The sequence below is a fragment of the Syngnathus scovelli genome, chromosome 9 (assembly GCF_024217435.2).
Source record: "Syngnathus scovelli strain Florida chromosome 9, RoL_Ssco_1.2, whole genome shotgun sequence".
NCBI lineage: Eukaryota > Metazoa > Chordata > Actinopteri > Syngnathiformes > Syngnathidae > Syngnathus > Syngnathus scovelli.
Window position 1 is genome coordinate 551,426 of NC_090855.1, and position 14,926 is coordinate 566,351.

The 14,926-nt window shown below is 45.8% G+C and overlaps 1 protein-coding gene across 5 annotated transcripts in view; it reads left to right on the top strand.

Annotated features, from left to right (window-relative positions):
* LOC125974985 (endoribonuclease ZC3H12A) overlaps positions 1 to 14,926 on the top strand; it is a 142,110-nt gene that overhangs the window by 106,347 nt on the left and 20,837 nt on the right. For all 5 annotated transcript variants that reach the window (XR_011087359.1, XM_049729997.2, XM_049729994.2 and 2 more), the window contains one exon: positions 2,674 to 2,789. The gene's annotated coding sequence lies outside the window, so the exon portion shown is untranslated. The remainder of the gene's footprint in view (positions 1 to 2,673; positions 2,790 to 14,926) is intronic.

Below are 14,926 nucleotides of genomic sequence, written 5' to 3' on the forward strand. Positions count from 1 at the left end.
TGGTCTTGAATATTAGCAGGAAATTCATCCCTCAGCCTCGTGGGCTTTATTGTTCAAAATGTCTCGACAGGCGTCTCTCTCGGGATACACGAAAAGTCATGTTCGTCCCTGTTGCTCTAACAGGCGGAACAGCTCATATTTTAGTCCGCCGACCACAGATTTTTCACTTCCCGTGTCTAAGCACAGATGTGTTGGCCCCGAGCGGGAAAGCGGGATGCGCTAATCGGCTGTGACAGGGCCTTTTCCCTACCTGCCTTGGGGCCGCTTAGTCATGTGCGCTTGGAGTCAAGCTCGCCCCTCTCAGACCGGGCCAATGGAGTGCAGAGTCTGTCAGTGGCTCTCGTCCATATAAGCGGCGCTCCAGTCAGCTGTCAATCTGGAAGCTGGCCGTGCCGAGGAACGCCACTGACTGCTGGTGCTCCTGGGCCTTGGCCACTCTGTACGTCCCTCCCTGCCTCCCTCCCTCCCTCTCTCTCTCGATCTGTTCTTCCGCCATGTGTCGGCAGAACGGGCCATCGCCCGTCCACGGCCGATCGCATGTGACAGTATGAGGGCCGTGGAGCTTCGCGGGGGGGGGGGGTAAACAACCTCCGACAGCAACAGTATACTCGGCCGTATAAAAGTGCTGCTATTTATATCAGCCATATCCCCCCCCCACACACACACACACACACACACACACCGAGCCTCACTACTTAACATACCAATCGGTGGCGAGCGATAACAATCACAATATATTATAATATTAATATATTATAGTATTTGTGGTTGTCATTTTCATAGGTCACAAAATATTTCAACTGGGGTGTGTAGACTTTTTATATGCATACTCCAGATTTTTCTTTTTTTTAAATTGTTTGTACAAGTCCAATAAAAGAAGTTGCTAATATTCAGACACAAGATGGTGGATTAAGAATTGAACTTGTTTTCCTCTCGTTGACGTTTCAAAGAGAATACGACATATTCCCGACAATAAACATAAACTTGATGAACTTGTACGGCGCGCCATGTTTAATGTCTCCTGCTTTGTTAGACATTTTGGACTGTCACCCCCCGCCCCGCCCCTCCCTCCTCCTTTCATGCCGCTCTTCAAATCAAATAATATTGAGAATAATAACTACAAATGGAGCGAGGCTTGTCGCACACAATGAAAGCATTCCCAAAAAGTTTTTTTTTGTTTTTTTGCATGTTGACTTCAAACACACACACACACGCCGGAGAAGAATTAACTTTAAATGAGTCAAGCAGGGGTAGGTTTGTTGTCGTTTTATTTATTTATCGTATATAGCTGTTGGGCTCATTGTTAATGACTCCGAGTTGTCAGAGACATCAGAAGATTTCGCTTCCTTGTGGCAAAAGGCGAGAGACAAAGTCAACATTCACGGAGTGGTGCTCTTCTTTAATTTCTTTAAAGCCCAAACCTAAAGAGAGAACAGTGAACAGATGAAGTCTCTGCGGGATTTTTTTTTCCCCGACGTGTGCATGTGTGTTTTGAATTATAAGTGGCGGAAAAAACAACAACAAAAATGTGCAACTTATATTAAATATATGATGCTTTTATATGAAACCATGAGCTCCAACACAACAAATAATAGTGCTCCGTTTTGGTCAACGTTGTCGGAGAGGAATTCATTTAGCAACAAGCCAAATCTCTGGATGACGCACTGCAGACTCCATAATAAATTCAGCGTGTTGTGAAATCATTCTGAAGGCGGAATTTTTGATAAGGCTGGAAAAGAAACCACTGGAAAAATAAACAACTAACCAGTGGAAGTTTTGGCAAGCAGATGTGAACTTTGGGCCATCTCATTTTTTGTTTTTGTTTTTTTTTTGTAGGAGGGAGGGGGCGTGGTTACGGTAATATTTTAGCCTTAGCAAAAATGTTGCTCATTGTTCCCAACCTGGTAAAAGCAGATGTTAAATACACAAAGACTCTAAATGATGAATTGATTATCAAAATATTTGACTACCTTAGTAATGGATTACTCGATTGATCATTGCACCTGTCCGCTTTGGGGGGGAAAAAAAGCAAAACAGCGCCATCTGCTGGGCCACTGTCACCGTCCATCGGAGCGGAACCGTGCTTGCAGGTCGAGTGTTGTTCTTGTCATCCCGGCAACAATTAGGCAGTGACCGGCCCCTCCTGTAAAAGCAAGAGAGAGCGAGAGCCTCCTCATTGGAATGCCAGCGAGGTCGCTAGGCGTCGAGAAGTCGCCAAAGTGTAGCGGGAGAGGCGGAGGGAGCATCCAGATAAAGTCGACATTTCTTTCGCAGCTTTGCCTCTCATCCCACTCGGAGATGGGCACGAGAACAGGCGTCGCGGTCGGGCGAAGACCTAATAAGCAAAGGCCTTATGAATTATTGATTAGCGCAAGCTCAACAGCTGCTTTCAAGAGACAGATTTTCTAGCAGGGTTCACTTGAGTCCCTCCAAAAAACACATTAGAAGAAGAAAAAAAAATGTATGGCAGGCTGAGATAGCAATTAAGCATCTGCAGGGGGTCCTCCAGCCCTTTGCCAGCTTTCTGGTGAAAAATAATGACGAGCCCAAAACATTCAACGTACATTATGCATTGCCACACAGAGGGGAATGTACGGTGGTGCTAGAGGGACAAAAGAGCAAAAAAAAAAGTCATTGAATTCATCCATTTTCTACTGCATTATTCTTTTCAAGGTTATGGGAAGGCTGGAGGCAATCCCGGAGGAAAAGAAAAAGATTGGCCATGAGCGTACAGTAGCTACGTATATAGAGGGAATCGAAGGATTCTGTCAGCTGATGCAACGTGGAGGGTGAGTCAGTTCACTTTTTAAAAAATTCCTGATGAAATTTGGACTTTTGTTCCAAACAAGACATGTACTAAAAGAATTTCTTTTTTAAAAAGACCCAAATCAAATGTTTTTTTTAAATACTTGGTTTTAACGACATTCTTAATTGATCGCAGTACTGCAGTACAAGCAGATTCCTTTTTATCCTTTTAAAAAAATTCATTTGACCTCTAATGCTATTTGATACCCAGAAATGGCTCTTTTTAGCCCTTTTCAGGTAAGTTGATTTTGTCTTATTTCAAATAATTTCCAGGCTGGTAAGATTTTTTCATTTGCGAGCCTCATCCTCCTTCATATGGTACTGCGCTCCCACTATCATAGCCAATCCATTATTGTGAAAACTCTTCTGCTTTCCCCCCATGAACTTCTATTCTCCTTTTGATTTGACTTTGCGATAAAAAGTCTATTTTCCAACCGGCGCTGGATGGAATTTGACGGCTGTCCACGAACGGTCGGTCGGCTGATGCTCTATTGATGCGCTCACCTCCGGGCAAAGTTCTTCACTGCTAGATTTGGCCGCGTGTATAGTATCCATTCCAAAAGCTGCCATGCGAATCTTTCGCTCATGCAGCCGGCCGGCCGGTCGGCCGGGTCACAGGGGCCGCCAGATAAGCAGAGCTATATTGAAATATTCAGCAGCAGACAGAAACCAGAGCTGAGTGTTAATGCGGGATGGACAATGGTGGCTGCCAGGGGGAAGGGGGGGAATAAAACATAATATGGAAAAAGACCATGCTGACGACAGGCTTAACGAATCAACTGAATGCTTCCCGCGACGCGTCCTTGTTAGCTCGCCGCCATGCGAGACCCCCTCCTGGCCGCGCGGACTTCCTCCGATTCGCATCAGTGCGCCAGATCGTTATCGCTTGTTTCCACTGGGCCAGACTGCGTGCGGCGCGAAAGCCGCAGGTGATACCATCGGTTGGGATTGGACCAACCAACAGCGCGAGCGACCTCATCTTGATTTGTGTGCCGATGTGAACATTGTGGGGACCTTCAAACAAACCAAATATATTCATTGGTAGCTTGACTTACAAGTTGAAATTGTTTGGTGATCAAGCTCATAACTCAATTGACTTGCCCGATGAAATGATTCAAAAGTTTCATTATCAGTCTATCGCTATCTGGATAGCTGGATTGCTAGCGAGCTAGGGTCTAGCTATCTATCGATCTACATATGTCTCTATGTCGATCTATATGAAAAGCTCCCTAGATTTAATTAGCTAGTAGCTCTATCGGTTTGTGGGGATATCTTCGAAAAAAGCATAAAAGTAGTAAATCTGGAAGCCCGAGCTTTCTCGCAGCGATCTGAGCATCATACTACAACTCAAACAGTCGATTCCCGCTGACATTAAACGGCACAGCAGCTTCTAATCACTCGCCGTTGTCTCTACGCTACTCCGGTGCGAGCAAGTGCATTTTTATTCAAATGACATCATCTCATCCATGCAGGCAGGCAGGCAAAACATCCATCCATCCATCCATCTTCAAGCGCGCTAGCGTATATTGTTGCTCGTTTGAAGGCCTTGTTTTTAGCGCTCGTCAGCCAGCCAGCCAGCCAGCCCGCCCGCCCCGCTTGGCAGTGCAGTGTGCATTAGACATTAAAAGCTGGCCTTATCTAAAATAGGCCTCAGAGCCGTTCTGTTTTTACTCAAACTCTTTATTTATTTTTTTATTTTCTAAACGGGAGAGCTGGTGCTACCGTAGTCCTTTTGTTGCCTGATGGTTTTCGGCTCCACGCTGCATTAGCTCTGAGGAGCTCAGGACTTCAGAGGACCTTCTTGAAGCCTCAACATCAACCATGCGGAAAGTAACAGAGGCGGAGTTGCACAAGTCCCCGGGGGATTTGGAGGAGAACAAAAATAAGTGGGAAAAGCTACGGCTAACTTAGCGAGAAGTCGAGCGAGAGCCCTGCTGCGCGTGCGCCGATAGACCACCCACTTGGAAATGGCGATTGATCACCAACGATTTTGTCAATCGATGACTTATTTGACATGCAAGATTTTGGGGAGCAATTTTTCCTTCTTCCCATCTCACCTTCCTTTCTCCTACCCTCTTCCGTTATTTTCTGACAGCAAAAGCACAAATTGGTGTGATTTTCAGCACATAACTGAAAATGGATTGAAGAAAAAAAACAATCGGGTGACTTGTGCGAATAAGCCGTGGATTACTGTCGTTTTGACTGGATTAGACCCAGCAGAATCCTCGATGGACGCGGCAATTACCTTCCCAGCATGCTCTGTCTCGCCTTCAATATGAAATATGTATGGAAAAGGGGAGTGAGCCTGCCCAGCCCAAATTCAAAGTCAGGGAGGAGAATGCAAAGGGGTCAAAGGGTGAGAGAAGCATGGCAGGGGGAACCACGCTGAGGGGGATAAACGTGAAGGTCAGCCAAGACAACTGCTCGGACGTCACTTTGCGGCGTTTTCTCTCCGACACCAGGAGCAACGATAATAAGCAACATTAGACGTCATGTTGGAGTTAATGATGCGTACGGCAGGGAGGCTCCAGGTGGATGCGGAGCGCCGAGAACGCCCTCCTCGGTGAACCGTAATGAGCCCAAACAAAAGGGTCAGTCAGCCAAATGAAGAGTGATCATTAAAAGGAATTTGCTTGTAGCGTCTTATGAATACAAAATATAAATTGTGCTGACTTAGCAGCATCATTACCATCAGCTCAAAAGTGTATTATCCCAGGCGCGAGTTGAGGGGCTTTGGAGCAAATGAATTCAAAGCTCATGAAGTATTCTCCGAGTGGGACGAGATGGCCACGCTGTAGAATGGCAATGAAACAAATCGGAGGATACATTTTTGTATGATAAATATTGTCTTTTCTTGGAGCGCATGTTTGTCAAACCGTAACAGAAAGCAGAGGTGAAGCTATGTCAACTGGAAAGTGGGCTTTCTTATTTTCAACAAAAATTGACCGAAAGGCACAATTGGCTTAGGGAGGGAGGGAGGGAGGGAGGTAGGGAGGGGGAAATGTTGTTGGCTTTTATTTCTTCACTTCTAACAATGGAGGCAAGAATTGACTACAATTCAGACAAATGATCAGCAAAAACATTTTCGCTTTATTTGATTGTATTTTGGCACACATTCACTGCAGTGTGCCTGCCATTTTTGTCAGCATCACAACTCGGATTTAACTTTCAAGACACAAACGATTCTCATGAGAATTCACTGGCTGATAAAAGCGATTGAATCAAGAAATAGATCGTCAGTGGCAATGCTCTTTTTGACAGCAACACACTGTTTCCTCTAATGGAAAACGAGCCTCCCTATCTTTGACAAGCCGACCGATGAAGATTGCTTCTCCTCCCTCCCGCTGCCTGCGGCGCTTTAATATTAGTTTATTGAAAGCCGCGGGGGATTACCTCAACACCTCGTGCCGGCCAACTCCTGGTCCGGTAAGGTGTCCCGCGCTAGTAAAATATTCATCTGCGGCTCCAACCATAAGTACGTCCGTCGTATGCTCTTGCGTTGGTGACCTTTGGCACTAAGGCTCGTCAAAGGAAGCTTCCGGGAGAAACAATGAAGATCAAAATGGGAGCAGCGGGCACTTCCAAACGAGATGTTTGGCCCCAGCTCACCCTCGAAAACAAAGCCAGGACAACAGGCAACAAGAGGCAAAAGCCCATATGCCCAATTAAACGCCACGTTGCACCGTACTCAATTGCCACTTGACACGCGTGTTAGCTAGCGTGCCTGGCTGTTTACGCTGCATAAATACAAAGGTGGCCGCCGCCCACACGCTGGCCGCCTTTTGAAAAAGACAAACATTTTCTGATTTGACTTCCTACGTGGGGGCCATCTCGTGAATTAGAGCGCGGCTGAGGAGGGCAACGACTACGCTAATGAAAGCGTCGATGTCATCTGAGGTGAACACTGTGGACAGCTATTGGGATGTGACAGCGGAGGGACGTCGCTGAAGCAAATCGTTGAGGACAAAGGCCTTTTGCCTGTTCATCATCTCCCCAATGTGCTTTGATGCCGCGGCTGAGCTAGTTTGGCGTGTGGCAGTAACGCTGCATGTAGAAAGACGCATGCTGTAAAGATAGTTTCCGTTTTGATTTTGCTTGGCCGGCTGGGGTCCAATATTTAACTCAAGTACAAAAAGTAACAAATGTGACGTCATCAAATCTCTTGTGGGAGTAGTTTTTGTCCAATTTTTGTGTGATTTGTGTAGTTTTGTAAAAAAATCTTGTAAATTACTAGCGTTACCGGTAACAGGGAGAATAATCTCACTGGTCGCGCGCGGTCTGCTAACATTGAATATACCTATATTCAAGCACTAAAAGGCCGCCCGCCCGCCCCCGGAGAGCCAAATGCTCATCTCTCCGTAATTCTATACGAGGCAATAAATATGATGAAACAGACGATGGCGCTAATATGCAATATTGCTGCTCGCTCAGGCACGCCAAAGCGGCGGTAATTGCCCTAAATGAAACGAGCGCCGTTAACCGATAGCGCCTCTCGCCTGACCTCGCCGTGGAAAAGTGCCAGCGTGGCTCCTCGCTATTGATTCAGTCTCTGCTTTTATTATCCCCGACTACATTAGTTTGGTATTCCATCATTCATATTCATGCCCGAGTTAGCGCTTACCGTATGCCCCCGTAATCGTGTCGGAATCGTTTCGGGTGTCGGCTAAATTCAATTCTGCTGGAGATGTTCATGTAAATGGCTTTTAAGGAAGTTTAGCCAAAGTTTAGCATTTCGGGCCTGACGCTCGCATCCCGACACAAGCATGAAGATTTCCCCCTTCGTGTTCCTTTTGCTCGTCGGTCGTAAAAAAAAACAAAAAGTGTGCCGGATTTCTTGGCGGGGGTTGGCGACCTTTCTCAAGGACGCCTAATTAGTTTGGGAGCAGGACGGAGGGAGCGGCAGATTATCGGTGGGCTCTCGCACCCCGACAAGTTGAACGTGGCGACCTTCTGCTTGTGGCTTTCGCTAACCTCCGGGCGACAGTCAGCCAGCCCCTCGTCTCACGTGGCAACCAATGAAACGTAAGGACAATCATCTTCCAACCGCCGTAATCTGCCCTGTTGTTTCTCATTTATTATTCTCTATCGATTTTCATCATTAAGCACCCCCGACGCTCACCATGAATCATTCACACGCCAGCTGGCCCAGGTCGATTCCGGGACCCCCGAGCGATGGAGCTCCTTTTATTTTGGCCGTAATGCATTACATATGCGCATGCTAATGTTTATTATGGTGACTGTGTGTAATAATGAATAGAACAATAAAATAGATCAACCAAAAAAGGATAATCAACCAAAAAGATGAGAGACAAAAGACGTATACAACAATAAATATAAATACAATAATGGTTGACGTAAGAACAGGATGATAAACAAAAAAGATGACAAGAGAAAAAATACGTATGCAATGCAGCACGGAGACTTTTCACCATATTTTGGTGCCAGTTGCGAAGATGAACCGGCGCTTGACTTTTCCGAATGCTTGGACAATGTTGACGGCGCGCTGGTCGCTAACCGGCTGCGCTTTTTTGCTTTTACTTCTCGTTTGGCTCACATTTGATCAGCTTTCAGAGTGGCAGTCCAATTAATTTTTTTTCCCGCAAACTTTTTGGTCTGACCACCAGACGCCCTCCAACTTTCTGTAGACCTTTTGGAGTCATTCGGTCCATCTGTCCAAACTGTCTGCTGGTGGAACATGGCCTCCTTATTTTTTCGACCGCTGTTGTTTCCAATGAAATTCACAGCTTAGTTTGAGCTCCCTTATGAACTGACGTGATGACAATTTGGACGCTTCGACGTTACGATAAGACGCCGCACGAGCTGTGTTTTGTGTCCACTTGAAAATGAGCATCGAGAATGGTTTGGTTTGAGCTGCTAATGCGCCGAACGAAGCGCCGTCAGACGGGAGGGAACATTTGGTCCAAATTGCTTTTGTTTTAGAGCCTAGCATCTGTTGCTGCTGGTAATTGTGCATCGATAACTTTGACTGCTTAATCCCCGAGTTTTCCTACACGCTCACATCAGTGAGATTTGAAAAAAAGCAAATTTGGATATTATGCTCAAAGCGTGGCTTGTTTAAATAACAAGTAGCAAGAGCTGTTTATTGCCACTCCCGGTCAAAGTTAACTGTCTAAATAAATATCAAACAAAGCGACTCGCACGTTGTGTAGTTCAAACAACCACACAGCTTTGCCTCAAGTCTGCAAACAATACCAAATGCCTTTGACAACCCTGAAGAGCGCAACTCAAATTGTGCAGTTAACCTTTGTATGTACAGTAAACAAATATTACAATACACACATGCTTACATTCTTTATCCTCAGCAAAGAACAACTGCGGTTCACGAGGGAGATTTAACTGGCTCCGTGCATATACTGCCCCCATGTGGTCAAACCATACCAATTGGAGCAGCGCAAAGTTGATTCACCGTTATTCACCGCCACCGCCAGCTGTGTTCCAATGAATCTTTAGCGCCGTGTAATAGGAGTGAATGAGTTTGATTTCAGTGTTAGCCTAAGACGCATCTTAAACGCGCAAAGTAATCATCCGAAAATAATAACACCCTCAAAATGCATCATCGGTATCATCAACCAGGTTTCTAATTTCCTCTGGCCAGACTTGGTTGTGATCTCTATCTAGTACTTTGATTAATAACTCGGAGGATTTCAAAAGTGATAAATGATGTCTTGATGGGCCGAGCTTGTTTAGGAAAAAAAAAACTTACTAACCAAAGAATCTTTAACATGCCATCGGCCTCGCGGCTTCCTCTACAACGCGGGTCGCCGAGGGTCGATACGGTGGAACAAACAACCCTTTCATGCTTGCTTTTTCGCCTCCTGGCGATTCGCAGTCATCAATTAACCTACAGGCGATGTTTGTGGACGTGGGCGGAAGCCTAAGAATCCAGCATCGGCCCACGCACGCACGCACGCAGCGGAGCGGAGCGGTCGGACCCGGCCGGGTTCACGAGGTGGCGCCCAGTCAAGAGTGTTAATGCGATAACGTCGAGTTATTATCTGCAGCGTATTTGGAGATTTGAAATGCTGCTCAGCGCTCTGCACGCTTAGAGGAGATGATTGAATTTTTAAGGGTACTATTTTTCCAACGGTATTTGAGGGCTGGCAGATTATAAACATGATTTGTTTACTACTACTAGTGCAGGTTGTTTTAATATTGGAAACACAAAAAACATTTTTCACCGGGCGTCAGTTTTTCGCTATTCCGCAATCGTTTTAAATGTTGCATTAGCAGCATTCACCACAGGATAGCAGCCACCGATTAGTTGCACTTGCATTGCGTCTCGTTCTGCGTGAGCGAGGTCAATGATTTTGACGTGGATTTGAAACGACGCAGGCCAAACAGTACCCGAATAATAAAGATTTCAATTGTTCTCATTTTCTTTTTAATGCACAAAATGAGTTGCCCTCCTGGCCGACTTCTGCCTAGCCACAAGATGACAAAGCGGAGCCACCAAGTATGCCATATACTGTATGTCTGCTGTCCGATTGTTGCTGTGGAAAAAAAGTTGTTGTACATGGTGTAGATTGTCCAACTACTGGAAACCAAAATGAACGCGAGGACGGTTTCCGAAGCCGGTGTTTTCGAAAGCAGCCTTTGTGTGACTTGTCGTCGTTGTTGTTTTTGTCGTATTGTTGTCTTATTGTGTCCACTTGCGCATCATCTCCATTTCAATGGGTCAGCGCTTATCTCGGTCCTACCGGGCGTCTCCGAGCGGAGAGGAAGGAAATGGAGCTATACAGCGCGTCTATCTCCTATTTGTGAATGTTCCACTTGGGAGAACTTTAATTCCCCGGCTCCATCTGTTATTTATCGCTTACATAATTCAATTTGCTGCACCCGCTTCCATAGTTACTGTTGCCCTGTCTGTCAAGCTCACGCCTTTTGCTTTCTGAAATATTTGGCATTCTGTTGTCTCGTACCAACACTTGTTATTCTCCGCAGCGCTCAAGATGCGGACTTGGCAATAATGTAGCCAAAGGAAAAATGTGAACTTTTTTTTGGGTTTTTTTTACACTACATGACTCCAATTTGATTTGTTTGTCAGACTGGCTGACCCACAATCCCAAAAAAGAGACTTTTGGACTTTTTGAATCCAGTTTGGACTTGACTCCTATTCCAACGGCATTATTTAAATGGGTGGGGGTTGCGTCCACGTGACCCGCTCCCCCTCCTCCTCGAAATTGGCTGCAGCACTGCACTGATGAGATGACAATAGGCAGAAAAGGAAGGCATTAGCGCAGATGAGACGGCAATTATCTTGTTAAGAGGACTTACACCTGGTGATTTCAGCAAGAAATTGAGGGCATGATGGAGTTTGGACACGCGTGCGGGCGCTCAATTACGAGCTGAGCGTTAGGCCCATCCGTGTTACTTGCAATTACCCTCGCATTATCATGCTTTTTCTTTTTTCTTTTTTTTTGCCAGGATGTCGGGCAGGAGACGTGATTGTCTGTGTTTGATTTAGTTCATTATTTTTTGTGCTTTATACTTGGTTTTTGTTACATTTTTTTTCTGATATTTATTTTGTTAAGTAAAAAAAAATGTTATGTGAGGCTCTTCTAGTATAAACACAACATTCTGACTAATATTGCATTTGTGAGCTTTGAATGAAGCAGTCAAATTCACCCGTCAGTCAACAGCAAGTGACAAAATGGCCGCCTGATGAGCTGGATTAAAAAAATGGTTTTATTAAGTTCCTGTGAACGGCGTGAGATGCTTCCAGGTTGCTCTACCAGTATTCTAGACTAACCAAGTCTGTGAACCTAAGCTGTCATGGCCCTTCAAACTCTTGAAGGAATCTCACTTTAAGTTACATGAGATTTAAAATCACAACGCCCACATAAGCGTCAGAGATGACTCGACATTATCATTCAAATTCATCATGTAGACATCTGGCTCATTGAAGTCGGCACTCGGAAAAAAAGTTGAGTGATAAAAAGCATGCCGTCATTTCCCAAATATCTAGGGACGTGAATATTCTCTATACTCGCTGAGCCCCCCAAAAATCGTGGGAGGGCCATCACCAGGGGAATGAATCGTGACGCTGGCGACAAAGGATCCAAGTCGTGAATATTTCAAGGCAAAAAGTTTAAAGGTGTGTCAGGTGACATGAAAGTCGGATGGCTTGAAAGTGGTTTCCGATTCCCAGGACGCTCCTTTTGCACTTATTCAAACGCCAACTTCCATTCTTTGTCACAGATATTTCTTTTCATTCTATTAGAAGTGACTTTATATTCTAACGCTTGACCGAGACGGCGGGATTGGCCCCTTGTCAGAGGAGCATGAAACATTAACAGTCACCTAAAATGGCCGCCATCCAGGGGAGCAAAATGGTTGTAGGTACACGAGTCCGTAGTAGGCACTTTTAGCAATAGAAGATTCTGTTCCGTAACATTTATTAGCTCCAGCTCCAAAGATTGATTCAAAGTTGATTTTTGCTTTTGACTTGTGTTGAAGGGATGGATGCACGCGGGTGTCCATTTGGTGGCGCTGCGCTGCTCTGCTCCACGCGCGGCACCTACGCCGCATAACCGCCGATTGTCGCTTCTTTGGCCAAAACGCCGATGGGAATCGAGCGGAGCCGTGGCTAAGCGAGCGCAAAAGTCTCACCGCGGCTTGATGAGGCGTCCCGTCCCGTTAAATGCTGGAAACATGAGCGTCTGTTCAGCAAGCAAAAGAATACCGTTTGCTAAATAATACAATTCTCCTCAGCAACAGTCAAGCGCCATCACTCCTTTTTAAAAGAAGCCTTGACTTAGTTTTAAAATACGAGTCTGAGGATTTTGTTATTATAAAACCGGTGTGGAATGGAGGAAAAAAAGGCATTAGCATGTCTTTGATTTATTTTATTTTTTTACGTAAGACATCCCCGGCCGGATACGAGGACTCCCACGGGGATGACTCTAAAGCGGAGAAGGAAGCCCTTACGCAGTGTCTTCCTGTGTTCCCAACTTTTGTAAATGTGCACTATTTGGAATCCAACCACCAAAGCGCTTCGGCGTACCTCACTTGGGAAGAAGAGAGAAATGGCAAAGGGAGTAGCAAAATAAATTATTCGTAGGCGCCCTCTTTTATTCCGACTCAAAACAAGTGTGCCAGCTCCCCGAATAATTCAAGTGGTGCTTTCCTTTTTCTCCTCGCCTTTGTTTTCAGTGCAAATTCGGAAATAGAAACGGCTAAATAAGGCTCCTCCCAGTTCCCCAACTCTGTCTGACGATCTTCTTCCATTATTGAAGGACTCGTCAACATTTGGAGCTCCGGGGACCAGCTAGTTAGTTACACAAATCCTTTCACAAAGTGTTTGGGAAAACGATATTCCGTGCCGCCCGATGCGGATAAAACCGCTGCCTAGCCTAGCATGCCGTTTTCAAACTAGTTTGTCCTCCGTACCAAATTTTGGTTTTGTTTTTGTATTGACAAAAGCTCATCGATTAATCGATGATCAAAATACCCACCGCTGTATTTTAATCATCGAGGTATCCTTGATGTTTGCCGTGGCTCGAGGAGGCAGCCAAGGCGTCACAGATGAAACGCTCTATGCGATTGAAGAAAAAAAACTGGAGATAAGAACCCAAACAAGACCTCTTTCCACCTTGCACGGGATGCCCGAGGGCCTGAATTGATGACACCCTTGAAGAGCTCAAGCAATTGAAAAGGCCGTCGGGGGTAACGGCTCCTGATTAGCCAGTGTGTCTTTCAGCATTTTCTTTGGACATGGGTGGTAAAATGAAGCACAGCAAGGAGCAGAACTTTGCGCCAAAGCGAGCTGACGTTTAGCTTCGCTTAGCTCGCCGGCCCGCCCGGTGCATGGTTGGGGCTCAACAAGCTGGAGAATAACAAGATCCTTTGTTGTTTTTCAACAAAGGCATGTTCACTCCGCCAGTGTGGGCAATGTCTCTTGATCATGTCAAGTGTGTTGTCAATCCAAGGAAAGCGCACCGCGTTTCTTCCAGGAATCTTTCAAGCCCCCCCTTGTTCCTCCACCTGGGGTTTAAGTGCTAGCCTGAATTATTGATGATGTGCGCAGCCGGAGCCATCGGTAGCCCGCGTGCGCTTCTTTGCGCAGAGTTGAGGATTTAGGCACTGATATCAACCCCGACATTGATTCACTTCCACTAAACCAGCAAGATTTTTTGGGGGGGTGCATTACGCAACGGCTATCCTTATTTAAGGGAGAGGGAAGGAAGAGGATTTGAGCGATCATCATTTTTATTCTAACAGTAAACTTGTCAAAGAAGTAGCTTAACTTTATAATAATAATAATCCAAAGGGAAGAAAGTACCTGAATGAATGCAGCCGTGCATTTTGTTGACGGAGACTCATCACGCTTTGCTTTTAGGCCACAGCTACCTGGCATTTTTAGCGAGATGAATTCTCTGTTTGCAATTTTGCACCTCCTAAACGAAATCATAGCACCGGTCTAGTATTGTCATTTTTACCCTTTAGGAACACCGTAGTTGTTTTGGCAATGTGAAGGTAAGCCAAATCCTTTTAGCCCAAAAAAAATGGACAAGGACTCTTAAATATTAGGTATTGAAAAAAGGCCGAAAATCTTGTCAGGCTGCCAACGTTGCAGATGTTTTCGAAGGCATCGGCAATGTGTTGGCTTCTTTCTGTGTGCCGCGCTTGTCCGTGTGCGAGCAGATGATGTGGAGATACCTGGCATGGCTGCAGCCTCTGTTTGTTTGGCTCGGGGCTCGCAGACTGTCAGCGCCAGGCTTGTGTGGCAAAACAAAACACGCTGTCATCTCTGTAACAAGAGTAGCCGGCGGGACTCGCTAGACGCACCTCAGCCAGACAAGCTCGCTCGCTCGCTCGCTCTCTCTCGCTTCTCCTCCTCCACGTTGCCCCGACACCCGGGGCCACTGTGGCGGGGGGGGGGGACTCTAAAACTGGCAAGGTTCTGAACAATACGCACGCTTCCAATAAAAGATTGGCCAAAGCGTCTTTCCGTTTTCCAAGGCTGCTTATCGTATTTCTCTCCGACCGTCAAGTGTGAAATGAAACATCCGAGTCAATCTACAGTCATGTGTTTCTTTTCAGACGGTTCTTTGTTGGCTTAGCTAGACATCAGATGCTCATCCAAAGATCAAGGGAGCCA